Genomic DNA, 14,873 nt, shown 5'->3' with positions numbered 1-14,873 from the left:
GGAATCTTAACCCTTTAGGAGACTAGAGTTAGAATCCAATGTAAATTATTATTAATATTTTCTTTATTTCTTTTATTTTCTTTAGTTTCTTTATTTTTTATTACAAATAAAATTGATAAGTAGCCCTAAGATAAGTACCAAAGAAGGCATTTGCGTGGAGCTTATGTGGAGCTAAATGAGAGTGAGCCAGGGATATCATTGCCATACTAGAAGAGAATACCTTTTTTTAAGGGTAGCTTGCCCCAATAGCAACTGCATTTACCAACAGGTAAGTAGCTCTAAACTCCTAGAATAATCATTGGCATGAAATTATAGTAATAATAGAATTTTTATTTGGTAAATTAAAATTAACCTTGTTTTTAATTTAATCGACTTTTGCATGTAATTAATTTAAATAAATACTTTATAAATTAAAATTAATCCTGTTTGTAAATTAAACTAACATTGGCATGTAAAATAAATTTAATTTAATACTTGGTAATTATAAAATAAATTTGAATGTTAGAAATCTTTATTAGGTTGTGATTGTTTGGCCCTTATGTGATATTAAAATAAATTACACATGTACATAATTAACTTAGTTCAATTATACTTAGGGTAACTTGGTGAAAATTAATTAATTAGGTTAAATAGAAACGTAGGGTTATTTGAAATTGAATTTGTTTGTAAATTAAATTCTCAATAATAAATTAATGTTAGTCATCTGGTAAATATCATTTAAATAATTAGCAATCCCATAGATATAAATTACTTGTGCATGAAAATTGTGTGTAAACAACGACCCTTTTGTGAATTACTTGTGTGTGTAGGATTAGAATTGCATTTTTAGGATAAAGTTTAATAAAGGAATAATAAACAATACTTCTAGAAACATTAGTAGAGGACTAGCACTCGAATTAACGAGGTTAGACCAGGCGTAAGGGATGCTAACACCTTCCCTTTACGTACCCACTATCCCGAACCTAGACATTGGGCTATGGTAATGACGGTTGTGGAAACTCTGCAAGGAGTAAGTTGCCATCCATGACCCTTGGAAGAAACACTGAATATGTCTCAGTTATTAACCAGGTGGCGACTCCTGTCTATCTATGCCTTCGTGGCATAAATCCTTAGTACCGTGGTAGTTTTATGGGAAGACGGTACTTAGTAGTGGTTTGATTCTATTAGGATTGTATGAAGTGCATGTCTAGGAAATGCTGTCTAAGGAGGTGGTACTTAAGTGAGACCATTATGACTCCACCATCTTTCCTGAGCATTACCTGGTGTATTTTATATAATTCTAATGGATAATATTTAATCTCATGCCCCCCTCCCACAATTTGGCGACTCCACCGGGGAATAAATGGATAGTTACTCTAACATGTTTCTATTAGTCTAATATTATTCCTCTGTTAAACTTTTTGCATTGCACTACACTATCACACGGATCACCCTTACCCTTTTTAGCCCGGTTAGTACTAGCCAAGGAGACCATAGTTCTACTCGAGCTATGACAAATTGGAGAATGCTAGCACCCCATGCCCGTACCTTCAAGTATATAAAAGAGCCACAGCTCCGGCCGTTGTGCTTAATGGACAAGCTCTCGCATGGGTGACTCTTTTCTTACCCAATAAAGCCCATGAGCAATAGATTTCAACCCTAGGTACCCCATAGATTTTTGTTGTGCTCGATTTATAACCTTACTGTTTAAACCATAAGTTCTAGTGGTAGTTGAGATGAACCTAGGCCTATGTATAAACCCAATGTGTGTATAGGCCCAAGTCCATTTCAAAACCCATGTTAAGCAAGAGGATGCTTACTTATGGTTAAACTTTAAGGATATAAATCCTTTGTTTGTGAGGGAAGGATCGTCCTGGATCACCCCCTATTGGTGTGTCCAGTGTACCATAGCTTAGGATATAATTTTTTCTTACCCTGCACGTGAGAGTTGAAGGTATAAGGGGGTGAAGATTCAGTTCTGGAGATTTTTTTTCCGATTTTGATTCAGTTTTTGGTCCGATTTTAGTTCAGTTTATATGGTATGGTTTTGGTTCTATTGGTATGGTTTGGTTTTGGTTTTGTAAAAGTAAAAGCAAAAAAAAAAAAATAAGAAAAGAAAAAAAAAGAAAAAAAATGGTCCATTCATGCATTGCATTCATGTACATAGCATACTTAGGTTAACCCTTAAATCCTATTTTTTTTTAGCAAACATAGCCTCAAAACACACCAAAGAGACTTCCAATCAGGTCACTTGGGTTAGGGAAGGGAAGAGACTAGTAAGGATTTCACCTGTACTACTTAAGATGGAAGAAATTATGGCCGTGCTTGATGAAGTATTGAATGTCAAGATGTTTGAGCTAGAAGAGATAATTGTGGTCAACTTTAGAAAGAGGCCCCAAGGTAGGCCAATTAAGTGGCATTAAAGTTATTGAGGTTCAAATTGTGTCTCACACCCCAAGGAGATTTTTTCAATTCAGCCAACCCTTATCCGAAGTTTTGGAGCGTCTCAAAGCTCAAGACCTCCTATAGCTCTTAGCACCCAGACCACTACCAAATCCACTCTCACCTAGCTATGATATCAACCAATGTTACCAGTCCTACCAAGCCCATAGTCATGACACCGACTGATGCTTTTAACTTAAGCATGATATCTAAGACCTAATTGATGCCAAAATGATGATTAACCTAGAAAATCAACCCAAAAGCCCCATGCCTAGCCAAAATTTCCACCTACACCAGGTTTCTGCATGATTTCCATCACCCCATGATGCATACATTTTGCATAGTCATTTAGGTCTAATTTCATAGCCATTTTATTTTATTATTAGTTATTTTTAGCTAATTTCATTAGTTATTTAGTTAGTTTTTCATAATTGTTAATTTTGGATTAATTTGTAATTTTTACTTTGTTTTGTAGGAAAAATGGTGCTTTTGAAGGACTGAAGAGAAATTTTGCCATTGAGGAGTGACTTCTACAGCCAAAGATGTCAAAAACAAGTTTTCAAGCTGAAATATGCATTGATCAAATTGTGCATAACTTGCTGCATAAGCTATGCAGATCTGCATAAGGAGAAAAATCACTGTTCCAATACCTGCCGAATGGTGCATAAGGAGAGTGCATGGCTTATGCAGATTCACGCCTCCCTTTTGCACTTTCATGGAATTGTGCATAACCTATGCTCCAAGTCATGCAGTTTCGCATAAGTGAACCAGAAACAGTCAAAAACTGCATAAGGGACTGCATAACTTATGCAGTCCACTTATGCAGTCCCACAAAGGTTTCATTAATGAGCTGGCAGAAGATTCCCTCAGAAAATTCCTCCTAGAACACACCATTTTAGGGCTCCATGTCAGAAAATGCTATAAATAGTCCCATTTCCCATTTTAGAAAAGGGGGGAGAAGGAGCAGAAAAGGAAAGGAAGAGGAGAGGCAGCAGCTGAAGGGTCACATTCACCTTCTACACCATTTCCAATCAGATTTGGAGATTTCTTTCTTTTCTTACATTTTTCCTATATTTCTAGTGTTTAGTTTCTTGTTTCTTAGCTTAGATTAAAGCTTTATTTCCTTATAAATTCAGAATATCTTGTAAACATTATGAATAGTGAGTAGTTTTCCTTAGATTCTGGAGTAAGGGTTGTAATATTTGAGATATTTTGTGGATTTTGATTGGGTAATCCATATTTTATGGTCTTAATGAGTTTTATTCATTTCTTGTGTGCTTAATGACATGCTTAGTGTAGGATCCCATTAAGTGATGTTCTTAATCCATGGTTGAGGCACCGAAAGGAGAAGGCCCTGTGATAGATAATCAAGAAATTGGACTTAATTAACTTAGACCTAGAAATAGGCTAAGGATTAAGAGGATTCACAGATTAATTAAAGAACCTAATGGGTCTTAATTAACTCTAACTCCACGAAAGTAGGATTAGATTGATTAAGGCACTCTTTGTCTCACTCGAAAGGGTATTCAAAGGATTTAAGAATTAATCTCCTTAAAACCCGTAAGTTCCACAAGATTGGATAACCAATTTGAAATCCCAAAATAGCTCGAATATGAAATCCCGAACTCCGGAATCGCCTTTTTATCATTGTCAATTTTTAATTGAATTTAATTGCTTGCCATTTTAAAATCTAGCCATATTTGAATTTGCTTATTTTAATTTGATGCAAATTTGGTTTAATCATTACAATTGTTGAATAGATTATTAATTTTGCACATATAGATTTCATACTCCATTACCCATCAATTCATTACTTTAATTTCAAAAATAGTTCAATTTAGTCAACTTTTTATATCAAAAATTCAATCATTAACACAACTCCTCGTGGGAAAGATATCTTTTCTATATTACTTGTACGACCCGTGCACTTGCGGTTAGGCCACATCAAGTTTTTGGCGCCGTTGCCGGGGAGTTATTTGTTTAAGATTGAATTCTTGATTATTTTAGTTATTTTTAGTTTTATCTTTGTTATCTTTTCATTTTGTGTTTGTTTGTTCTTTTTCAGCTACTTTTAATCTTTTATGAGAAGAGCTAGAAGCACAAGTGACACATCCTTATTGTTTAATCCTGAAATTGAGAAATTTTGTAAAGCCAACAAGAAAGAAACCAGAAAAAGGAAAGAAGCTTTGAGAGAAATTGAATTAGAAGTAGACATGGCTGATGAAAGAATCAGAATTGGTGTTGGTAATGCTGAAAATTATCGAAACAATGAAAATGCAGTCCAAGGTGAAGAGGTTGTAAATGCTAATGTGCCTAGGGGAAGTATGATGGATCATGCTTTTCCTCGTTTTGATGACTTAAGAGAGAGCATAGCAAGACCAAAGATTGATATAAATAGTTATAAGATGGATTTTGGGGTTCTTTAAATGATTCAAAATTCTCAATTTGGGGGACATCCTTCTGAAAATCCACACACACATCTGAAGAAGTTTGCTATGATTTGTGATATGCAAAAACAACCTGGAGTATCTGATGATGCAGCAAGATTGAAGCTATTCCCATTCTCTTTGAAAGATAGAGCATTGGATTGGCTTGACTCTTTACATCACAACTTCATTACAAATTGGGAGCAACTCACTGATGCATTTCTTGCACAATATTTTCCACCTGGAAAAACTCAAGAACTGAGGAATCAAATGACAGCTTTTAGACCAAGAGAGGATGAAACTCTTTATGAGTCATGGATGAGATGGAAGGAATTAGAGAGACAATGCCCACATCATGCCATTCCAAAATGGATGATAAACCAGAATTTTTACACCAATGTCACTCCTGCAATCAGAGGGATTATTGATGCTCAAACAGGAGGAGAATTTATTTTGAAGCATGAAGATGAAGCTTATGAGCTATTGGAGAAAATTGCAAAGAATACTCATCTTTGGAGTAGTCCAAGAGGACCAGCTCCAACTCAAAAGAGGCAAGCTGCTGGAATGTATGATCTTGATCCATTCAACATGATTAATGCAAAGTTTGATGCACTTACAAATGTCTTGGCTAAGAAGATGGAAGATTTGAGTATGTTGGTTAGTTCATCATCATCATCTGGAAGTTCACAACAAGTTGCTTATGCAGAGGGAACTACCAGCTGTGGAGTAGACTATGGAGAGCAAGCTGCATATGTTGGCAATTATGGAAACAAACAAATGGGGAATCCTTACTCTCAAACTTATAATCCAACTTGGAGGAATCATCCCAACTTTTCATGGGGAAATCAGCAAAGTCAAGTTCCAAATCAGAATTTTCAACCACAACAGCAACAAGGAATTCCATATCAGCAAAATAGGCAACCATTGCCTAATTTTCAGCAGAAAAATATGAATCCTCCACCAAAACAGCAAGAACAAAGTTCCACCACAGAAGCTTTATTACAACAGATTCTTGCTAACCAAACTAAGCATGATGAGGAGATGAGAGAGATGAAAGCAAGGCTAGAACAGATGCAAACACATAACAGAATGTTGGAAAATCAGATTGCACAACAAGCATCTTTCTCAGGTACTAAGTCTTTTGGAAAACTTCCAAGTCAACCAGAAAACCCAAGAGAGCAATGTCATGCCATTACACTGAGAAGTGGTAAAATAGTGCATAATGAGAAGAGTGAAAAAAGTGAGAAGAGAGAAAATGAGGAAGATGTTGATGAAAATGAAAAACAAGAGAGTGAAAAGAAAGAGAGTGCAAGAAAAGAGAAAGAAGAGAAATACATACCTCCAGAGCCTTACAAGCCATAGCTTCCCTTTCCACAGAGATTTCAAAAAGCCAAGCTTGATAAGCAATTTGGGAAGTTCTTAGAGGTTTTGAAGAAGCTATATATAAATGTGCCTTTTATCGATGCTCTTTCCCAAATGCCTTCTTATGCTAAGTTTTTGAAAGAAATTCTCTCAAACAAAAGAAGACTTGAAGATTATGAGACTGTAGCCTTAACTGAGGAATGTAGTGCTATCCTCCAAAGGAAACTTCCTCCAAAGCTCAAGGATCCAGGGAGTTTTTCAATTCCATGCCATATTGGGGAATCATGTTCCACAAAAGCTTTTTGTGATTTAGGGGCTAGTGTTAGCCTTATGCCCCTCTCCATTTATGAGAAGCTCAATCTGGGAGATCTTAAGCCAACCCACATTTCTCTCGATTGGTAGCAGATCAATTAAGTACCCTGAAGGGATTTTGGAGAATGTGCCTCTAAAGGTTGGGAAGTTCTATATACCTGTTGACTTTGTCATTTTGGACATGAAGGAGGATTCTAATATCCCAATCATCTTGGGAAGACCATTTCTAGCTACAGCAGGAGCATTGATTGATGTTAAGGGAGAAAAATTGACCCTTAGAGTTGGTGAAGAGCAATTGGTCTTCAATATTAATAGCACTATGAAGAAGCATCACTCTGAAGCTGATACTTGTTTGAGAATTGATATCATTGATGAGTTGGTTGAAGAACACTTCAGAAAGAAATATCCAGAAGATCCACTTGAAAATTGTTTGGTTCATGGAGGAGGCATAGACTATGACAAACCTCATGTGGCTGCATATGCTCAACATTTAGAGGGTAGTCCACCATTCATTTCTGCTCCAGTTTTTCAACTTACACAAAAGGAAATAGCAGAATCTAAGCAACCATCATTCAAGGAAGAAGATGCACCTAAGGTAGAACTTAAGCAACTTCCTTCTCAGCTCAGGTATGAATTTCTTAGCACTAATAACACTTATCCAGTAATTGTAAATGCAAACTTAAGTACCTTAGAGGCTGATAAGTTGTTAAGAGTGTTGAGGCAATTCAGGAAAGTTTTAGGATACACCATAGATGACATTAAGGGAATAAGCCCACACTTTTGCATGCATAGAATTATTTTGGAAGAAAATTGTAAGCCATCTATTGAACATCAGAGGAGGTTGAACCCAAATATGAAAGAAGTTGTTAAAAAGGAAATTTTGAAGTTGCTTGATGCAGGGATCATATACCCTATCTCAGACAGTACTTGGGTGAGCCCAGTACATGTTGTCCCAAAAAAGGGTGGAATGACAGTGATCAAAAATGAAAATAATGAATTAATTCCTACCAAAACAGTGACTAGTTGGCGAATGTGCATAGACTACAGAAAATTAAATGTTGCCACTAGAAAAGATCATTTTCCACTTCCCTTCATTGATCAAATGTTAGAAAGACTAGCTAGGCATTCTTATTTTTGCTATTTAGATGGATACTCAGGTTTTTTTCAAATCCCTATCCATCCAAATGATCAAGAGAAAACCACTTTCACTTATCCATATGGAACCTTTGCTTATAGGAGGATGCCATTTGGGTTGTGTAATGCACCAGCCACTTTTCAAAGGTGCATGATGGCAATCTTCTCAGATTTCATTGAAGACATAATGGAGGTTTTTATGGACGATTTTTCTGTTTATGGATCTTCATTTGACATATGCTTGGCTAACCTTTCTAAAGTTTTGCAGCGATGTGCAGATACTGACCTTGTGTTAAACTGGGAAAAGTGTCATTTCATGGTTCAGGAAGGGATAGTGCTTGGACATTTGGTATCTAACAGAGGAATAGAGGTTGATAAAGCCAAGGTTGAAGTGATAGAGAAGATGGCTCCTCCTACCAATGTCAAAGGAATTCGAAGTTTTCTAGGACATGCTGGGTTCTACAGACGCTTTATCAAGGATTTTTCTAAAATAGCCAAACCTTTGTCTAATTTGTTAAGTCATGACATACCATTTGTATTTGACCAAGAGTGTTTGGATGCCTTTTGTAGGTTGAAGCAAGCTCTTATCACTGCACCAATCATGCAACCACCTGATTGGAGCCTACCTTTTGAAATTATGTGTGATGCTAGCAACTATGCAATTGGAGCTGTTCTTGGTCAAAGAAAGGACAAAAAGGCTTATGCTATTTATTATGCTAGTAGAACACTGGATGAGGCTCAAACAAATTATGCAATAACTGAAAAGGAATTCTTAGCAATTGTCTTTGCATTGGAAAAGTTCAGACCTTACATTATTGACTCAAAGGTGGTTATATTTTCAGATCATGCAGCCATCAAGTATTTGCTCCCTAAAAAAGAGGCTAAACCTAGGCTCATTAGGTGGATTCTGATGCTACAAGAGTTTGATTTGGAGATTAGAGATAAGAAGAGAGCTGAAAATTTAGTTGCTGATAATCTTAGTAGGTTGAAATTGGATGATGAAGAATTGGATGAAATCCCTATTGATGAGTTTTTCTTGGATGAACAACTTTTCTCTCTTGTTGCTAAACTACCTTGGTATGTAGAATTTGTGAATTATCTATCTTGTGGAGTTTTACCTCTAGGTATGACATGGCAACAAAAGAAAAAATTTTTGCATGAGGTGAAGTTTTATAGATGGGATGATCCTTTACTCTTTAGGAGATGCTGTGATGATTTAATAAGGAGATGTATTCCTGATGATGAGACACAGAGTATTATGCATCATTGCCATGCTTCTGATTATGGAGGACATTTTGGAATCTCTAAAACAGCTAGTAAAATTTTGCAAGCTGGTTTCTTTTGGCCAAATCTTTTTAAGGATGTGAGGAAATTTGTGTTAGAATGTGATAAATGTCAAAGGAGTGGAAATCTGTCAAAAAGACATCAAATGCCCCTAAATGATATTCTTGAAGTAGAATTATTTGATGTCTGGGGAATAGATTTTATGGGGCCATTTCCTCCTTCATATGGCAATAGATACATCCTAGTTGGGGTTGACTATGTGTCAAAGTGGGTGGAAGCTATTGCAACTCCAACTAATGATGCTAGAGTGGTAGTGAAATTCTTGAAGAAATTTGTCTTGAGTAGATTTGGAGCTCCTAGGGCTGTAATTAGTGATGGGGGTTCCCATTTTTGCAATAAGCAATTTGAGAGCTTAATGAGGAAGTATGGTGTAGTGCACAAGATAGCTACCCCATACCACCCTCAAACTTCAGGTCAAGTTGAAATTTCTAACAGAGAGCTCAAACATATCTTGAAGAAAACAGTGAACAATTCTCGGAAAGATTGGTCTATCAAACTACATGATGCTTTATGGGCATATAGGACTGCCTACAAAACCCCTATAGGAACTACTCCCTTTAGGTTGGTGTATGGTAAGTCTTGTCATTTTCCTGTGGAGCTAGAACATAGAGCATATTGGGCCATTCAGACCTTGAATTTTGATCTTAAGCAAGCTGGTAAAAAGAGACTATTGCAACTTAATGAGCTTGAAGAATTGAGGATGGATGCTTATGAAAGTGCCCGTATTTACAAAGAAAGAACTAAAGTTTGGCATGATAAGCATCTTAGGAAAAAGGAATTCAAAGAAGGTGATTCAGTTTTGTTGTTCAACTCAAGATTGAAATTGTTCCCTGGAAAACTTAAATCAAGGTGGATTGGTCCATATAGAGTTTCTAAGGTTTTCCCTTATGGAGCAATTGAAATTTGGAGTGAAAAATCTGGGAATTTTAAGGTCAATGGGCATAGATTGAAACATTACATAACTGGAGACCCAATAAAAGGAGCAAGCTGTTACAAGCTCTCCAATCCCTCACCTCTTTTCAGTGAAATACATGAAAAGTCCAGCTAAGGACTATAAATTAGCCCTCTTGGGAGGCATCCCAAGTCCTTTTATTTTGCTTTTGCTGATTTACTTTTATTTTCATTGCTTTTGTTTTTATCTTAAATCTCCCCAAATTCAATTTTTGACATTGTTGAATCTTGTCCCTTGTAGATGTATTTCAATGGAGGAAGGTTGGTGAACTGCTGGGGAGTGACCCTTAACCTGAAATTATGTTCTTTAAATCTCCTATAAATTGATTGATTTTTACTGCATAACCTGTGCAGGGGCTGTTATCTAGTTTATGCAGAGGAAAAATGAAATCTGCAGCAAAGAGGGGGTCTGCAGCAGATGACTTATGTTCTTGGTGAGGTTGGGTGTGTAACTTTTAAGTATATGTGCTTTTAATGTTAATATGGTGGTAAGTGGGTCATCTTTATAGTTTTGAGCTTATTTGGGTTGTGAGATTTAAGATGGACATGCTGCATTTTCTTGGCATGACTTGGGGAGTCCATTCTCATTTATGGATAAATACAACTTTATGCAGATTTTATTGAGTTTTAATGTGCTAAATGTTGATTTGCAGAATTTGAGTCAAAATGGCATGGGTCACAAATGCCTTTTATGCAGGATTCACTTTTACAAGCATGTGTGATGTAATTTTGATGGATTTTGTATATATTGATGTGTTTTTGGTGATAATTTCTCATGATTTATGCTTAATAGAATTATATTTCTTCATTCTAGGGTATTTTTCACACTTGCAAATCATTTTCCATTGTAATCTCAATCTTGTTGAATTGTGCATAAGCAACTGCATAGCTTATGCAATGCTGCATAATCACAATTCTTGCCATTTTCATCTCTGTTGCAAACTGCATAAGGTAGTGTATAGCTTATGCAACTCTGCATAGCCACATTTTTGTCAAATTTCATACCTACCGAGACTTGCATAAGTGTGTGCATGACTTCAAATCCTGCATTTTCTCTCTCTGCCGAAATCTGCATAAGGGGAGTGCATAACTTATGCACTTCCGCATGACCGAACTCTCCAAAAATCAAAACCTGCCGAGAGGTGCATAAGCAGGGTGCATAACTTATGCACTTCTGCATGACTTCAAATCCTGCATTTTCTCTCTCTGCCGAAATCTGCATAAGGAGGGCGCATAACTTATGCACTTCCGCATGACCGAAAACTCTGAATCCCAAAACTTGTCGAGACCTGCATAAGGAGGGTGCATGACTTATGCACAACCGCATGACCACCAACCCAAAATTTCAAAACTTGCCGAGAAGTGCATAAGCAGAGTGCATAGCTTATGCACAACTGCATGACCACATTTTCCAAATACCAAAATTTTTCGAGACCTGCATAAGGAGGGTGCATGACTTATGCACTTCTGCATAACCACAAACCCTGAAAATCAAAACCCACCGAAAAGTGCATAAGCAGAGTGCATGACTTATGCACTTTTGCATGACCTATTTCTCTGAAATCCAAAACAAGCCGAAACTTGCATAAGTTAGTGCATAAGCTATGCACTCTTGCATAATCAGTTTTTCACACTTTTTTATCACCCACCGAATCATGCATAAGAGAGTGCATAAGTTATGCACACTCACTTTTCACTTATGCAGCCTTAACACATGCCCTGTTCAAATCAAAAATTTGTTTTCGGCATTTATTTTTCCCACCTCCACTTCCCGATATCCCTGTTCATTCCCTTTTCCCCTCCCACGACCTTTATTCCGGCATAACTCTTCCTCTCCCCTTCTTCTCCACTCGCATTTTCACCGCATAAACCCTAATTTCTCCCTACATTTTTCATTTCCGCCCTCATCTCCTCCATCCTCACTATCGGGAACCAATGGAGTCGCCTCCCCATTCCCCTCAAACTTCTCCTCTCCAAGTTTCGCCATTGTCAATGCGACCTCCCAACCCCAATTCCCCTCCACAAGAGACACCCCCACCACCTTCCACAGCCACCTACAAGCGAAAAATTAGGTCGAAATCTACGCGACCCATTGCTTCTGTACCTCCTCTCTCAAAACGCAAAGAACCACCCACCACCCCAATGTCAGAGCCTCCACCCAAAAATCCAAAAACTTCAGCCTCCACACCCTCTTCCAGCAAAAAGCAAACATCAGTAGCATCCCAGGTATCAAAATTACCCTGGCCCCTTCAGGATACAACTCACAAGGCAACCTTTAAGAGACTTAAAGAAAGGAGGGTGCAACCCACTAGGTATATTTCTGCAGACTCTCTCCAATCACTTGGTTTATTTGACAATGTGGTTGCCTATCTTGATGGTATGGGTTGGATGGAATTTGTGCACAAGCAAGAAATTGTTTATCCAGCTTTAGTTTTGGAATTTATTTCCTCATTCTCTGCCACCCTGAAATTGCATGATGTAGATTTTAAGCCAACTATGAAATTTAGATGTTTGGGGCAAAATAAAGAGTTATCATTGGATCAATTTCATAGCATTCTTGGGTTTGCAATTGATGGGCTATTTAGAGTGCCATATACAGGGGTAGAGGTAGCAAACAAGGGTATTTGGAATGCTGCTCAATTTTGGAGAATTATCACAAACCAACCACAGACTTTTTCTGCTGGCAGATCAAAAACCTCTCAAATACTTGACCCTGCACTTAGGTTTATTCATAGACTGATTGCTAGCACTATTTTGGGCAGAGGGACTAGTTCTGGTGCTGTGGGGAAATCTGAATTATTCATGTTATGGTGTGCTTTTCACAAGGTCAAGGTTTCCCCTGGTTATTTCTTTTGTGAGCATGTGTTGCATATTGCCACTAAATCCATAGGTGACATTGTCTTGGGTGGGCTCATAACTGTCATAGCCAAGCATTTTGGTTTTAATCCTGAAGAGCACCCAATACCAGCACTTGTAGACACCTTATATTTTGATGCTACACACTTATCCAAAACAGGGTTCAGTTTGCCACATTCTGACATTGCACAACTAGCGTGCAGAACCTTTGCATAACCGTAAGCCCAACTGTCCCATCGGTCCACAAGACTCTCTCGAACCTACCCCACCCCCTCAATCTGCACAGGACACGCCAGCAGCTTCTGCACAACCTACACCTCCTGCAGCTGAACCTTCTTCATCCATAGCCCCTCCTGCCTTCAACACTAAAGCCTTATTCACCTATCTTGAAAGGCTTAGTGATGATATATACTTTGTGGATAGGAAGCTTGACACTGGTCTTGATACCCTAAAGGATCGTCATGATCAACTATTTGACCTTGTCATGGAAACCAGGGACAAGCAGAAAGAATTGAAGGAGATGTTGAAGAAACTCATGATTTTTCTGGGAATGCCACCTCCACCTCCATCACCTCCTCCAGCACCATCATTAAGACAGCAGCCAGATGCAACCAGCCCCTTAGCAACATCTATGGACAAGGGCAAAACAATAGAACTAGATTAGTTTTTGTTTTACTTTTGTTCAAACTTGTAGGACTTTTTCTTTGTAAATATGTTCAAACAATTATAGTTTGTTTTGAATTCTGTTAGTTTGTTTTGAATTAGTTTGTTTTGAATTCTGTTTTTCTTAAAGTTCTATTGGATGGCCATGACATTAGTTTTTCATTGATTTTCATTGCCTTTACTGCCCTTTTGTGCATAATTGTCCATACATTTTATATTTTTGCATGCTTCTACTGGTGGTTGCACATTTTTTCCTTGCTAATCATCATGCAGTAGCTTTTGAATATACTGCACAGGCTGTGAATTCCCTTATGCAATTATTTTGCATAGCCTGTGCAGTCCTCTATGCCACTCATGCAGAACCGCACAGCTTATGCACCTCCCTTATGCACTTGTTCTGGACAATACTTTCTTCTGCATAACCTGTGCAGCTTCTTATGCATCCCCATTATCTCTTGAATTCTCATATGCTCTATACCAGGTAACTCTTTCTTTTTGCTCTTAACTTTCACAATTCCTGGTAATTAATACTTGCTTTGAGTTTTGGTAATATACTGCTTGAGACATTGAGGGAAATGTCTAATTTTGAGTTTGGGGGTGCACATTTTGATTTTTGCTTCATTTTTTACATTTTGAGTATAAGAGCATCTCATCCCATTCCATTTACATATACTGTAAATATGTTACATATACACCCATACATACATATACATTACACATTTACACACACATTATACATCACTTAGAAATTGTACACATTGCACACAAATAGATTTCCTCCATTTAGTTAATGCATTGCTCATTTTTAGGAATCATGCATCATGCATTAAAATCTTTTGCCAAATCCCTTGAGTATTGAAAAGTTACCTATGAGAGTGATTTGACTTACCTTTAGTTGGGTTTGTGGATTAAAAGTTTCCTAAGAGGTGCAAGGTTTTGAAGTGTCTATCCCTTGCCTATATCTTCTTAGCCAAAAAGCCACCCAACTAGTCCTTTAGAGATTGGAGTGTTTAGAGGGAGTTATTGGATATAAGGTAGTCAAATGATGTCTCACCAATCCTAGAACAAATTTTCTAAACCTTTCAAGGCGAAATACCAGCTTGTACTTGAAAAGAGAGATGATTAGGCATTCTTTGATTTAAACCTTCTCATTTTAAGCCTTTGGCCCTTTTCCTAATTAAAAATTGACCCTTGCAAACCCCTTTGAGCCTTTTTATCCCTAATTTTTCTTGAAATCCTTATTACTACCTAGCCAATGAACCAAACTCTCCAACCCTTTTCATGAGAATAATTATTCATAATATTAGGTACATAAAAAAAATTAAAAAATAAAAAAAAAATTTAAAAAAAGAGAAAAAGAAAAAAATACAATAAAAGGGAGAAGAAATGCTTGTCATCTTGTAA

General features: G+C 37.2%; 1 non-coding gene across 1 annotated transcript; it reads right to left on the bottom strand.

Annotated features, from left to right (window-relative positions):
- Window positions 1–5,102: 5,102 nt before the first annotated feature.
- On the bottom strand, window positions 5,103–5,209 carry LOC131182601 (small nucleolar RNA R71). Its single transcript, XR_009150865.1, has one exon. It is a non-coding gene; the product is annotated as a small nucleolar RNA R71 (small nucleolar RNA).
- Window positions 5,210–14,873: the final 9,664 nt, after the last annotated feature.

The sequence above is a fragment of the Hevea brasiliensis genome, chromosome 8 (assembly GCF_030052815.1).
Source record: "Hevea brasiliensis isolate MT/VB/25A 57/8 chromosome 8, ASM3005281v1, whole genome shotgun sequence".
Classification (NCBI taxonomy): domain Eukaryota; kingdom Viridiplantae; phylum Streptophyta; class Magnoliopsida; order Malpighiales; family Euphorbiaceae; genus Hevea; species Hevea brasiliensis.
The sequence above is the reverse complement of the archived record's forward strand: the minus strand, read 5'-3'. Positions and strand labels throughout refer to the sequence as shown.